Below are 14,131 nucleotides of genomic sequence, written 5' to 3' on the forward strand. Positions count from 1 at the left end.
GCCTTTGAGGAAGGTGCAGAAAGCCGGAACTCTGGAGAGGTAGATCTGAAACAAGGCGTTAGCTCAGGGGAACTGCTGAGATGTTGGTTCTCCCGTTCCCAGGTTAGCATGGTGAGTCATGGTTCTCCAGTTCCCAGGTATACTTAGTGCTTAGCATGGTGAGTCATGGTTCTCCAGTTCCCAGGTATACTTAGTGCTTAGCATGGTGAGTCATGGTTCTCCAGTTCCCAGGTATACTTAGTGCTTAGCATGGTGAGTCATGGTTCTCCAGTTCCCAGGTATACTTAGTGCTTAGCATGGTGAGTCATGGTTCTCCAGTTCCCAGGTATACTTAGTGCTTAGCAGGGTGCCGTCATGGTTCTCTAGTTCACACTTGCTCAGTATGATGTAATGATGTAATTACAGTAAGCTCTATAAGGGCTAAGAAGGACTGGAAGAGAGACATTCTATCTTTGACCATCCTCATGGTGGCTCTCCTGCTTCCTGCACTAAGATCAAGACAGGGAGACTGGCTGAGACTGGCAGACTGTCTGACTGCTGGAGGAAACTGGGTCAGACTGAGACTGGGTCATAGACACAGACTGTGTAAGAGACGATGAAGACTTTGGACTCTATTCTTGTCCATTCTGGTGGCGTCTATCCTGCTGAGACCAAGGCCCTTTCAGAGGACCTCCAGTCTTGTTTCTTTCTCCCTCCTCCTTTCTTGATTCCTCTCTTCTTTCTCTCTCCTTTCCTCCTCCTCCTCCTCTTCCTCCTCCTCTTTCTTCTTCTTCTTTTTCTCTCTTTCATTCTTTATCTCTCTTCCCCTTCATCCTCCTTTCTATCTCTCCTTTCCTCTCCTCTTCTCTTTTCTTCTCTCTTTTCTCTTCTCTTTCTTCCTCCCTTCTCTCTCTCAGCCATATTTCTTGGTGCAGCATTCTACAAACAGCCTCCTCAGGACTGCACTAAACATGCTCATGGGTACATTCTGTGCCCAAAGGGACAGAATTGACCAGATATCCAAATTAAACAGGACATCCCCTCAGCATAGGGGCTGGGGATTGGAGCCAGGAGGCCTGAGGTCAGCTCCCATCTCTGCTCCTTATCTGAGCAGCCGTTTGGCCCCTCTGGGCCTGTTTCTGGGCCTCAGTCTCCTTGGTCATTACTTACCTATCATGGAATATCACGCCCAGTGAGCCTTAAGCACTGTGTAAAGGTGTCATTTTTCGTGGCTGCTCTTGCTTTTGGGGATATTAGATCAAGCCCATGTAAATCTGACAAACACCACAGTAAGACTGGGCTGGATGATTCTCCCTTAGCTGAGGAAAACATCAGGTGCCTCGCCTTATCTAGGAGGCAGTGTAGCAGAGGAGGAAGTACCCTCCCTGTGGAATCAAAGGGCCTGGGTTCAAATTCTGACTCTGGGTCTAGCTCCCTATAGCTCACAAGTTAGTCATTTAGCCTTTATCAAGCACCTACTGTGTGCCAGGCACTGTGCTAAGGGCCACTGGCTTCCTGAGTCTGAGGGAATCAGTCTCTTTGAGGCCATCTAATGCCTTCCCCGCCCCCTTTTACAGAGAAGGAACTTTAGTCCCCGCCAGGTTAGGCAACTTTCCCATTCCCGTTCCCAAAGAATGGCAGGCTTTAAGCCCAGAGCTTGCTTCTGGCTCCCCTTCAGCGGGCCTTTCCCTGTGTCGTGTTGTCCCCGTCCTTCTCCAGCGAGTTTATTAAGGCTTTGTCAGGGTCCTCTGCGAAGTTGTGAAAAATGGCTGTCTGGGTGGATGCGTTTCCAGGCCATGCACACGAGAGAAGTTTCAGAAACAGGATTGGAACCGTAAGGGAAAAAAAGCAAGAGACACCGGAGACAGGCAGGAGCCTGGAAAAAGATACGGTTCCAACCTAGAAATAAAGGAAACGGAGAAGGAGGTGCATGAATATTTAACAGCCAGCCCAGTGACTTAGAGCTTTGTCATCTGGGAGTCCAGCCTGAGCCTTTCATTCCCAGATTCTTCCCTTTTCAAGATTTCATCTCTGCCCAAAGCAGCGCCAAGGGAGAGTGATCAGAAAGGGGCAGAGCCCAGCAAGAACACGACATGCTCCAACACTGAGCTGAGCACCAGGCGGTCGGGGGATGAAAATGCCAAGCAGCTAATGGCCCTTAGTCCGCTCAAGGCCCTGCGCTAGGCACTCTGGGAGATCAGGTGATCAATAAGGCCTGGGAACTCCAGGCCTATCAATCCCATCCTACCAGAACCAAGTAAATAATGCAAAGAGATAGAAGAGGATTCAGGAAAAAGCCGGCAGTTCAAACAGCTTCACCAATTCAATTCAATCCAAAGCATTTATTCAGATCTATATTACCAGGGGTTGGCACACAATTTAAGCTCTCAAGCTGGTGTTCTATAGGAGAGGTTGGTCGTACAAATAGACAGCTAAAATAAATGTCGTCAGTAAAAGCTCTGAGCATCCTTTTCCCAACTCCCAGTCTGACAGGTGAGTCTAGGGCCTTAGAATACACCCACATCGGAAGCCACCGACCAGTTGGACCAGGAGGAAAGGGAAGGGGGGAGTCCCTGCTATAATCAATTTGGAGCCTTAAGTAGCCTTTAGCGAAGGATGTTTACTAATGTGATACAAAATGGTTGGTATGAAACTTCCACCCAAAAGTTGGCGACACGGAGTCCAGGGGAAAGTGGGTGCAAAACCCACTTTTTTTTGTTTTGTGGGTGCAAACTTCGAGGTACAGACGGCAAAGCAGTAGGTCCCATCTCATGGTGGCCACAAGCCTTTTCTTGTCTTTGTAAATTACCTGAGAAGATCCCCTCCCCGAGATGGGGGTTCTCTCAGGAGATCCATCAACCTCTGTCTAGTCTGTCCTTGGCTCTCAGTGGAGACTGTGTCCTGAACTGATGGAGGATGAGACCTTGGAGTCTCCCTTGGGCCTATGAGAAATCTAATATCCAGTAGAAACTCTGTGCATCCCCTTGGATCCAGCCTGTATCCCAAAGAGATCTCAAAAGAGGAAAAGGGCCCACGTGGTCAAAAATGTCTGTGGCGGCCCTTTGTGTAATGGCCAGAAACTGGAATCTAAGGGAATGCCCATCAGCTGGGGAACGGCTGAATAAGTTGTGGTATATAAATGTTATGGAATAATATTGTTCTATAAGAAATGATCAGCAGGAGGATTTCAGAAAGGCCTGGAGAGACTGACAGGAACTGATGCTGAATGAAGTGAATAGAACCAAGAGAACATTATACACAGCAACAAGATTATAGGATGATCGATTCTGATGAATGTGGCTCTCTTCAACAATGAGATGATCCAGGCCTCTTCCAATGGTCCTGTGATCAAAAGAGCCAGCTGCACCTAGAGAGAGGCCTGTGGGAACTGAGTGTGGATCATCACATAATATTCTCACTCTTTTTGTTGTTGTTTGCTTGCATTTTGTTTTCTTTCTCATTTTTTTTTCTTTTTTTGATCTGGTTTTTCTTGTGCAGCAGGATAATTGTGGAAATATATATGCATATATTTTATTTAACACATATTTTTAGCATGTTTAACATATATATTTTTAACATGTTTAACATATATTGGATTCCATCTAGGGGAAGGGGTGGGGGAGAGAGGGAAAAATTTGGAATACAATGTTTTGCAAGGGACAATGGTGAAAAATTATCCAAGCTTCTTTTTGAAACTAAAAAGCATTAATAAAAAAATTAAAAAATAAGAACTCTAACATCCTCTGCTACCCTTGAAGCTTGATAGGTTTTCCTCACAACACTTAACTGTCATTACTTTGTTTTAAGTCTGTAGGTAAGATAATAAGATACCTGTGGACCTTTCCTTTGCCACTTCTGGGAGATTATTTTAGAGAAAAAAAAAAAAATTATGAATTCAACCAGCATTGCCTCAGCCTCCCATGTTGTTGGAGAATTTCCAACATTGAGGCAAAAGCTGATCTAACTAATTATGCCCTCATCACTTTTCCATGATTCCTGGCCTCTTTGTGGTTGAGGCAAAAATTCAGGTTCCTGGAAACATTTGGAGGAGAAAGCAACAGATTATATGCTAGTATCTGTGGCTAGAGAAGTGCCGAGAGGGGAAGCTGGGGAAGGAGACTTTTTCTTGGCTTTCTCCCTGTTCTTGAGCAGGTGGGTCCAACTGGTAGCACCAGCCTCGTTGTTCTCAAAGCAGCGCCAGCCTTGGATCATGGCTCCTTAATCGGGCCATTCCTTAGTTTCTTAACAAAGCAACCCTGACAGCGTGAGATGGGCTTGCCAACAAGACCCAGAGACCACCAGAGGAGTGAGACAATTATAATCACTGAGACTCGTACCCAGACTGGATCCTCCAGCATCCCTCAGACAACTGTGGTGCAGTTTCAGTCAGGGAGAACAAGCTACCTCTTGTGAGCAGGAAAAGCTGATCTGCTAAAGACCAGCAGCAGCAGATGGACCGAGTGGTTTATAGCACCCCGGGTAGGCCGATTCTCTGGGCCAAGATCTCAGGCAGCCTTTGGCTTGGAAGAGGCGGAGGCAAAAAAAGGAGGATGCAGTATGAGCTGCCCCTAAGAATCATCTTCACATTGCCTTGGTTTACTATGTCTGCACAAATTGTTTCAGAATTTTAAATACAAAAGCAATAATAAGTTTATAAACTTTATATTTCTATATAAATATATAAGAATTATAAGTTCATTATTTGAAGAAGACATTTTTGTCACCATCATTTATGTTTTAAAATATTTTTGTGCTCTTTAATATAACAAAATTTACTTGAAAATATTTCATAATTATTATCATGTTTTGGGTTTTGCAACATTGTTTCTTTATTTATCTCATTTGATCCTCACAATTAAGGAGCAGTGATTAAAAAAAAAAAAAACCCTCCACAATTTCATACAGTGTCTCAAGCAGCTTTAATATATAATAGCACTTCTGTGTAATAATGTCACATTTGAAAGTTTCCTTTTCCTGGAACAGAATGCCAAAATTGCTGAGAATAAATGATAAAAGACAAAATGTATTTTTTTTTTTTACTTTTTAGAACTTCATAACTGATGATGGCTAGATTAATCTTGCCAACTTCCTGCACTGAAATGATTTTATTCTAAAATTGTGTATAATGGAAATGCTTTTTAAAATGTCATCAGGGAAATGTATGACAAAAGCAAAAGAGGGACTGGCAAAGAGAAAGGGTTATGGGGAGAGCCTAATGGCGGCTAGCATTAAGGGTGATAAGGTATTTCATATAGAGCATCTCAATTGATCTTCATTAAAATCCTGGCACGCAGACAGCCAGACATCCTCAGTTTACAGAGAAGAAAACTGAGCCTGAGAGTTAAATAAGACTCTATGGCAAGTTTTGAACTCAGGTCTTCCTGACTTTAAATCCAATACTATTCACCCAATCACCTATTTGCCTTTTTATATGCTATATATTCTTGTAAATACATATGTACATGTCTTCTCCCCAACTAGAATGTGAGCTCCCTGGAGTCAGGGACGATTTCTTTATCTTTGTAGCCTATTGTTCCCATTTTGCAGATAAAGAAACTAAATGGGAAAGAGATTAAGTGACTTGGTTGGAGTCACAGAGCTAGTTAGTGTCTGAGGGAAGAGTTGAACTCAGAACTTCCTGCCTCCAAGGCCATGGGGCTATCCACTGCACCACCTAACCAGAAACAGCCAGAATGTCGATAGCCATCCTCCCGATTGCAGAAGAAATCAAAGGAGGGCCCCAGCACGTTGGGTGGACCCCTTGCAGCAAACATATGGGAGGACACAGACAAGAGTTACAACATGGGCGGGCAGGGAGAGACTGCAATCTGCCTTGTTGGAAAGAATCCAGCGAGCTCTCAGATCTCCAACGGGAATATTTGAGAATAATTGTTTTTGATGTTTTAACCGGGGCCATGAACTACTGAGGAATCTAGGCTAGAAACCGGGCATTTATTTTTTCAAAGGGGAGTTTTTTCTGCCCTGCAGGAAGAAGTGCCATCAGGAAGCCCCACCAGCAGTGAATGAGCCTGCTGGGTCCCTCCTGGTGCGGGGGGGCCCTCTACCAGTGATCAGGTTGCCTTGTGCTTACACGACGCTGCACAATTGAAAAGCTCTTTTTCCTTATTGATCTTCCTTAGGAGAAAGGGAAGTGAGCGGGATGCCTCAAGTCCTGTCCTCCCCTTTTCCTAGAAGAAGTCAGATCTCAGGCTGTCCTCCAGTTTATCTATTCAGATAAAGCAGAATGCCTTGAGAAAGAATTGGCTACTCATCTGCATCAGCTGATAAAGTTGGGGGTGGGGAGGAATCCCAGAAGCAGGCAGGGCTTGAGATTTATTAGGAACCAAAGTCATGGGCAAGATGGGCCGGGCCAGTGGACAACATATTAAAGGGGCCATTGAAAGGCCTGCCTTCTAATCCTAGATTGCTTTAATTCCTTTACTGATTGTTGACTAATTGGCTTGTAATTGTGTCATAATCATGAATAAATGTCTTAAGGTCTCTGAATCTCAGTTTCTTAATCTTTTAATTGAGGAGGTTGGATTAGACAATGGATTCTTAATCTGAAGAGATTTCTGGGATTCTGCAGACTCAGATGCTAATAAATGAATCCCTGTATTCATTGATGAAAAAACAAACAAATAGATAGAAAAAATGGACAAATACAAATTCTATCTCTATTTTCACTTGCCATAAATTTCCTTTGTAATGTAATATATTTTATTTTATAAATATTTAGTATATTTACTGGGCTCAGAAACAGGCCTCTGAGATGAGTTTCATTGTCTTTCCCAGACCGCCAAAGGGGTCCATGACCCAAAGAAGGTTGAGAATGTCCGCACCAGGCAATCCCTACAGTACTTTCTGCTAGCCAATAAATGTACATAGTGTTTGTCCTGAAGTTACTTCCCCACATCCATCATGCTCATATTTCACTGCAGTCATCAAAAGCTCTTCCTCCAACCCGGGATTGGTTTTGCAATGAATGACTCGTCCCATTGTGGAAAGGAATTCTCTGTCCTCCACGCTCACGCTGTTGGTTATGTTCAGCGTGCACTCACACCCAGGGCCTCCAAAAAGCCTCCCAAGAAGAGACTCCCGTTACAGTGAAGAAGCCCCCAGAAAAAATAGAATGAAGTCATACTGCAGCTTCTCAAAACCTCTGGTTCAAGGTGGGGTGGGCCCGTGTTGACAGCTGTGATTTATGCACCTTCAGAGTCACCGAACCAGCAAAATGCTGAGCATTTCATGTTGTGTTTTTAAAAATAGATGTCCTTTTCAGCTTTTCCTGTTGCTGGGGAAGTGTTCTTTCGGTTAGTAACGAAAGCTAAATGTTCCTCTTTGAGGGAGAAGCGTTTTTTGTTTTTGTGGGCGTGGCAAAGGCATGAATGAAGGGGCCCAGCTGCTCCCAAAGGTGGGCTTGGAGCTGCAGGGGTGGGGCGCAGAACTGAGGGGAGAGGATTTCCTCAGCCTGGAAGAGTTTTGTTCCGGAACAGAGCATCCATTGATAAGGAGAAGGCCCATCACACTGCACCCCAGCTGGGCATTTGGCTTGCATGGCAAATTCTCCATGGAGATGGTTTACTGATTCAGTCCTTGGGCGCCTAGCACAGTGCCGTGGATCCAACCGGGGCTTAAAAAGTGCTCAACAAACAATTGAATTGAGACTTGCATGCAAGACATCATCTTGTATGCAAGAACATGTGTTCAAATGGCCATGATAGGAGAAAATCTCTTACTGGTCACTTGCTCACCTGCCTGAAATTTCTTGATCCATTCCTGCCTGGAAGAAAGAAGAATGACTAGCCTTTCCTGAATCCGCCTCTGAAACTTACTGGCTGTGTGACCTCAAGTCCCTTTGTGAACCCGAGACTCAGTTTCCCCACCTGTAACGTGATGGTCTTTGAGGTCCTAGTTCTCCATTCTTTTAATCACTCTCATCTCATGATCTCATGATGTCGACAGTTGCCGTCTTTTGCTTTCGTCACTCTTCCATCCAAGAAAGCCTGGGCTAAGCCACAGACCTTGCCCAACACCCTAGGACTCAATTTTCTGCCGCTGAGCTCTCTGAATCCAGTCCGTGCTGTTTCCTCCCATCAGAACATGAGCTCATTGGGAGCAAGGACCAGCTAATTTTTCTCTTGGTAGCCCCAAGGCAAAGAATCCCACCTGACACTTATTAAGCGTCTTGTTTCTTTTCAGTTCCATCTTGGGTGGCCCCGTAGACGCAATGATGGCCTTGGAGAAAAACCCGAGTTCCAATCCAGCCCTAGATGTTAACTGGTTACGTGGTTTTGAGCAAGACCCTTAACTTAGATTGCCTCAGTTTCCTCATCTGTCAAATGAGGATGATAACAATGGTACTTACCTCCCAGAATTGAGAGGATTAATGAGATAGTATTTGTAATTCTCATTCTCATTATCTAGCAATGGAGATTAAGAATACTACTCAGGGCAGCGAGTCTTTCTGGAAGGATTTCCACAAAAGAGCTATAAATAGTTCTGTGGCAGAGATGGTAGAATACTTTAAGAATGTACTTTTTATTTTTGCTAACACGGCCCTTTTTTTTGTGCTTCACATACCTTATAAGCTAACAGGCTATTTTCAGCTAAAACTCTGACTTTTAAAAACTCACCATAAAATAGTGGATACAATAAACACCGTACCTCTTATGAGATCATTAGTCTTAGGGTAGGAATTATGGGATTAATGAAAACTTCAAGAAGAAACTGAGTAGTGTATCAATATCTTTATAACTAATGGCTAGACCGGGGCACGACCGCACTGACTTTGAATTTCTAATGTTGTCTCCTTCATTTGGTTGAAACTGGGTCTAATCCTTTGGGAAATTCAAATAAATGTCAATTCTGGTATGTCATGTTTGTATTTCTCTGCCTGGAGATTTTGATACTCTTTAAAAAAAAGAAAAAGAAAAAGAATAGAGTTTGATTAATCTTTCCCTCTAGATATTATTCTTGTTCCAAGTGGCTTATTCTTAAAAATAAGTTGTGTTTTTGTTTTCAAGTCCAATCACTCAGGATTCTGTTCCGTGGTAACTGATTCCATCCTTAGCCCTTTGTAGCTGAGAGTCTGGTTGACTTAGAATCACCAATAATTCTCTTATCAGCTCAAAACACATGTTGACTGATATACCACTTTAATATCAACTTAAGGACATAGTTCAGCCAACATTAAATCCCCACTCTGTGTAAAGTACTACCTGAAGAAATTTGGAGAAGTCTAAAGTCCCTCTCCTTGTAAGGCACATACTAAGAAACACGAGATGACCACGATGTTCAGTATAACACAAGTATGTTGGAAAGAAGCAACATCTGTGAGATGGGCAGAAGGGAGGGTTATTCTTGAGAAAGGGTGAGTGCCCATGGAAGACTTTAGGTAGGCAATGACATTTAGGAGGAAGCTAACTGGATAGGGTACTAGATTTGATCTAAATCCAAATCTTAACTTGAGATACTTTCTAGCCACATGATTCTGGGCAATATCACTTAATTCTTCCATAATTTGGTTTCCTCATCTATAACATGTAGAATGATTAAATGGGATGTTCTCCAAGGTTCCAGAGTAATTCTCAATACATGATTCTATAAACTGGGCTTTAAAGGATAAGCAAAAGTCCCAGGTGAAAAGGAAGAAGAACATGGAAGCAGAGGTGGAGAGGAAACATGGAGTGGGAAAACATGAGGCATTTCAGGTGACATAAAGCAGACCATACATAAGGAATTAAGCAATCAATGCATTACCAAGCATTTGCCCAGGCTAAGCATGGTGCTGTGTGCTGAAGACAGTGGGAAAAAAGCAGAAACAGTTCTACCTTTCAAACCTAATAGGAAGAGATAGCACACGTACTCTGTGCCAAGAGCTGGATTACACGCTGGAGATAAAAATAGAGATGCAATATGGTCCAGGCTCTCAAGGAACTCATACACCAATCGGAGGAGACACCATATAAAAGAAGGCTCCTATTCAAGTTCGATCCATGGTGAATGAAAAGAGTGACTTGTACTTATGCAGGGAAGCAGCAGGGTAAATGGCAAGACCATCGATGGTCCTTTACCAAGAGAATAATGAGTCCAGGGATTGTTGTAGTAGGCCTTTGGCATCCCCCCAGAGATGTGTGCTTAGCATCCAGGTGAGATTTGGTACTCTGCGTCTGGTGGGAACTTCCCAAGATGGTGGGCTGAAGAAGGAAGAAGCTCATGGTTGCCTTCATTAACTGAAGATGCCATTGGTGAGGTGGGACATCAAGAGGAGAAAGCATATGCATACATATATAAAATAAACACGTGGTAATTTTGGGGGACAGACTTCAGAAACAGAGGGGATCAGCATATTCTTCAGGAAGATGTTTAATCAACGCCTTCACATGCAAAGAGGACTTGAGTGGTCTTTGTCATGAGTGTAAGAGCATCGGTAATTTTCTGATCATTTCCCTCATCCTTCTTATTTTTAACCAAAAAGTCCTGTGATATTTCACTAGCTTTTATGCACATTCACTTCTGATGGTATAGAGGCTCTTTGTTTTGCTTATGTAAGAACCAAAGATACACAAAAGACAAAACCATGCTGTGAAAGGTGGTACAACTGCGCAGTATTTTAAAGCAACAAAAAAGTCTGCGCTCAACATAGCATCAGTCAGAGACAAAATAATTACTGAATAACCCAATTATTATCCAGTTTCCACCTTAATTTAACTCAGCAATTATCCGCGCTTACGCATTCCTTTTATCACTTAAAGGTTTAAGTCACAATGAAACTACCAAAATAAATATCTGGAGAAAGCATTTCTTCCTGTTGATTCTTTGGAGGCCCTCTTCTCTTCTCCCCATGCCCTCCAGAAAGACTTCATGCCCATGAAAAGAAATGGGCACACGTGTATATATCTAGGGTCCACCTGATTTTGTTGAATAAATGCCTATTTTGTTCTTTCTTCTTTAGGAAGTCACTGGAGTGTGAAATAGCTTCTAGTAGTGTTTGTACTATAGAAATGTGGCAGCCATGTTTGAATTCCCAAACTTTCAACAAACAGGAAATTATCAGACAAAGCTCACAGTGATTCTTTATCCAGGCAATTCTCTCCCTCCCTTCCTCTCTCTCTGTCTCTCTGTCTCTCTTTGCCTCTGTCTATCTGTCTCTTTCTTACTCTCTCTGTCTGGCTCTGTATCTCTCTCTTGTCTGTCTGTCTGTCTATCTGTCTCTCTTTTTCTCTTTCTCTCATTTTCTGTCTCTCTGTATGTGTATCTGTCTCTCTCTGTCTCTGTGTCTCTCTCCCCTCTCTGTATAGTTTTTTTTCTGTCGTCTGTGTTTTTCTCTGGTTCTCTCTCTCTCTCTCTGTATCTGTCTCTCTTGTTTCTGTTTATCTGCCTCTATCTTTGTCTCTCTCTCCCTTCTCTGTATGTGTTTTTGTCTGTCTCCCTGCCTGTCTGTCTCTCTGTCTGTCTGTCTCTCTCTCTCTCTCTCTCTCTCTCTCTCTCTCTCTCTCTCTCTCTCTCTGTGTATGTGTATCTGTCTCTCTTGTTTCTGTTAATCTGCCTCTATCTTTGTCTCTCTCTCCCTTCTCTGCATGTGTTTTTGTCTGTCTCTATCTGTCTGTGCCTCCATCTCTGTCCCTCTCTCTGACCCAATTCCCAAAGTAATTGAGTATGATCTGGTGGAAAGAACCCCAAGTTCCAGGTCAGCATACCTGGGTTTTAGATCTAGCCCTGTCATCAAGTTACTCTGTGCCAGTCATATAATCTCCCCAGGCTTTGGTTACCCCAAAAGAAGGTTAAACAGGATGATTCTTTGGACCTGTTTTGGCTGGAGTTCCGGCTGTGTCTGATTCTCCCTCACAACAGAAAGTTCAGGAGCTGTTGCTTCCAATGTCTGTGGTTGGGGGTCTTCCCCCTTTCCTCTTCCTTTTTTTTTTTTTACACACCACCCTCCACGTTCCTCTTAGAGAGCCCTCACTTTGTACCACGGCACAACCCTGATCAGTTTGATTTCTTTGCTCAGCCTCACACTGAATGATGTGGGAGGTGACCTGCACAGTGTGGGCCCCACAGTAGGAACTTAAGCAATACTTCCTGATTAATGCCTTGGTTATAAAAGGCTCCACACACTAAATCAGGAGTTCGGGTTTTATTCTAGAGGAAATTGAGAGTTGCCGGACTGCTAAGATGGAAATCCTAGATGCGGTTACGCTGGATGAAGAAATTCGGATGGTACCCGACCATTCGATAATTGTTGTTGTGAAGGACTTTGCTGAGAGTGCTTGCCACCAGAATTGTCTCGTGGCACCCGGGTCTGGCTCCGGCTCCGGCTCCAGCTCTGACTCGCCCTCGGGTTTTCGCCAGGATCTCAAGGTTGTCTGACAATTTACATTCCAGGGGTATGAACTCACTTGGTTCCCTTTCTTCCTGAGGGTTGTTTCCCTCACACACACTCTCACACACTCAACTATTTGGATAGGTGTGACATTGTTAGCGAGTTTCACTGGAGAGAGAATCAAATGTAAGGCACCTGCTATTTCTTTAACTAAAAGTAAGATCTCCAAGATGAGAAGTCTGGTCAGAAGCAGAATATTCTTCAAGCTTCCTAATTAAGAAGTAAAAATCAATCTTTTTTTACTTCTGTAATTTTATCATGTCTCTTCTTTCTTCTAGCATAAACATTGTAAACTAACAAGTTTGCTTTTTCCTGAAAATTCATGACTACCTGTCAATTCCTTCCTAAAGCTGCCCCTGGGTAAAGCTGGATGCCAAGTTAAATGGCACAGGAAAAGGTCTCCTTTATAAATAAATAAAAACTGAGATATATAACAGAAAAAGCAGCAACATGTAACAAACTCATGACTTATTTTTGTCAATGTACATTAATAGTGAGGAAGAATTGTATTTGGTTTAAAAAATGATGAAATGCTTTTTCCAATAGTAGATATTCAATATCTTGATTTCAAAAGAGATTCCAGCAATTTGAGGGGAGGTGAATTCCACCAGAGAAAGCCATTTCTTGCTTGGCTGGGCTTGTCACCAAAGCTGGGCAGATGCCGTCCATTATACTGCCGAGAGTCTGTCCTCCTCTTTAAGTTCTTCCATCTGATTGGCTGGAATACCCACTCCTGAGAGCCACCATATTAAATGGACTTTTAATAACTGGCTCCAGAGAAAGGGTTGTTGCGGCAACATGGTACAACCTGATTGAGGAGAGGGAGAGGGAGATATCAGCAGGAAAATCAGAGGTCATTTGGCCTAGTGTCTAGAGAGCCAGCTTTGGAGGCCCAGAGCCGCCCCGACACGTGTGCCCCTGAGCAAATACTTGCTTTGTCATTGCCCTGGACTCCTGTCAAACACCGTAGAGCAGGTGATCAGCTTCGAGTGACGGAGCCGCCGTGGCAAAGATCCACCATGTGCAGGCTTTGATCAGCCAAGAATCCCCAGGCCTTCTTTTGGCCTCCATCCATATTCACCAGTCTCACCATGTTGGAAGGAGCTGACACGGGATTTTATAAGTAACGCATCTGGCAAAGCTTGCAGGCAAGGACCAAGCTGCAAGAGCGGACTTTGGACTCGGGCGGCCTTTCGTCTGCAGGGCTGTAAGAGTGTTTGATGAACTGGTTTTTTTTACGGTGCTCTTGGGAGTGTGTCAGCAGGCATTCCCACCTCACAAAAGGAGAATATAGGTCACGGCACATGGGAGCTATCTGCCCATTTCCTGCCAGAAACAGAGCTCAGAGGACCCAGTTTCTCCTAAGCTCTCTGAGGGCAGGGTAGTTTTCCCCAGCTTCCCTTCCTGTTCTGGATGCTAAGTGACAAATGCTTATTGAGTAATGAATTGTGCTTTATTTTGCTGGACGTGGAGATGATCATCCCTCGCCCATTGAATCATAAATCTGGAGCTGGAAGGGACCTGGAGTTTTAGTTCCCATGCCCTCTTTTTACGGAGGAGGAAACCGTAGCTAGAGAACTGAAGTCCTTGCCCAAGGCCACCCAGAGAGCAAGTTCTCAGGCTTTTGCTTCATACTCTCTCATTCATTCCGAAAGCATTTACAGTTATTAAGTAACTCCTCTGTGCTAACCACTGGGCTAACTGGGGTTGGGGATACCAAGGACAAAAGTCAAACAATCCCTTACCCCCAAGGAGTTTTATACACTG

Source organism: Antechinus flavipes, chromosome 5 (genome assembly GCF_016432865.1).
Source record: "Antechinus flavipes isolate AdamAnt ecotype Samford, QLD, Australia chromosome 5, AdamAnt_v2, whole genome shotgun sequence".
NCBI classification, from domain to species: domain Eukaryota; kingdom Metazoa; phylum Chordata; class Mammalia; order Dasyuromorphia; family Dasyuridae; genus Antechinus; species Antechinus flavipes.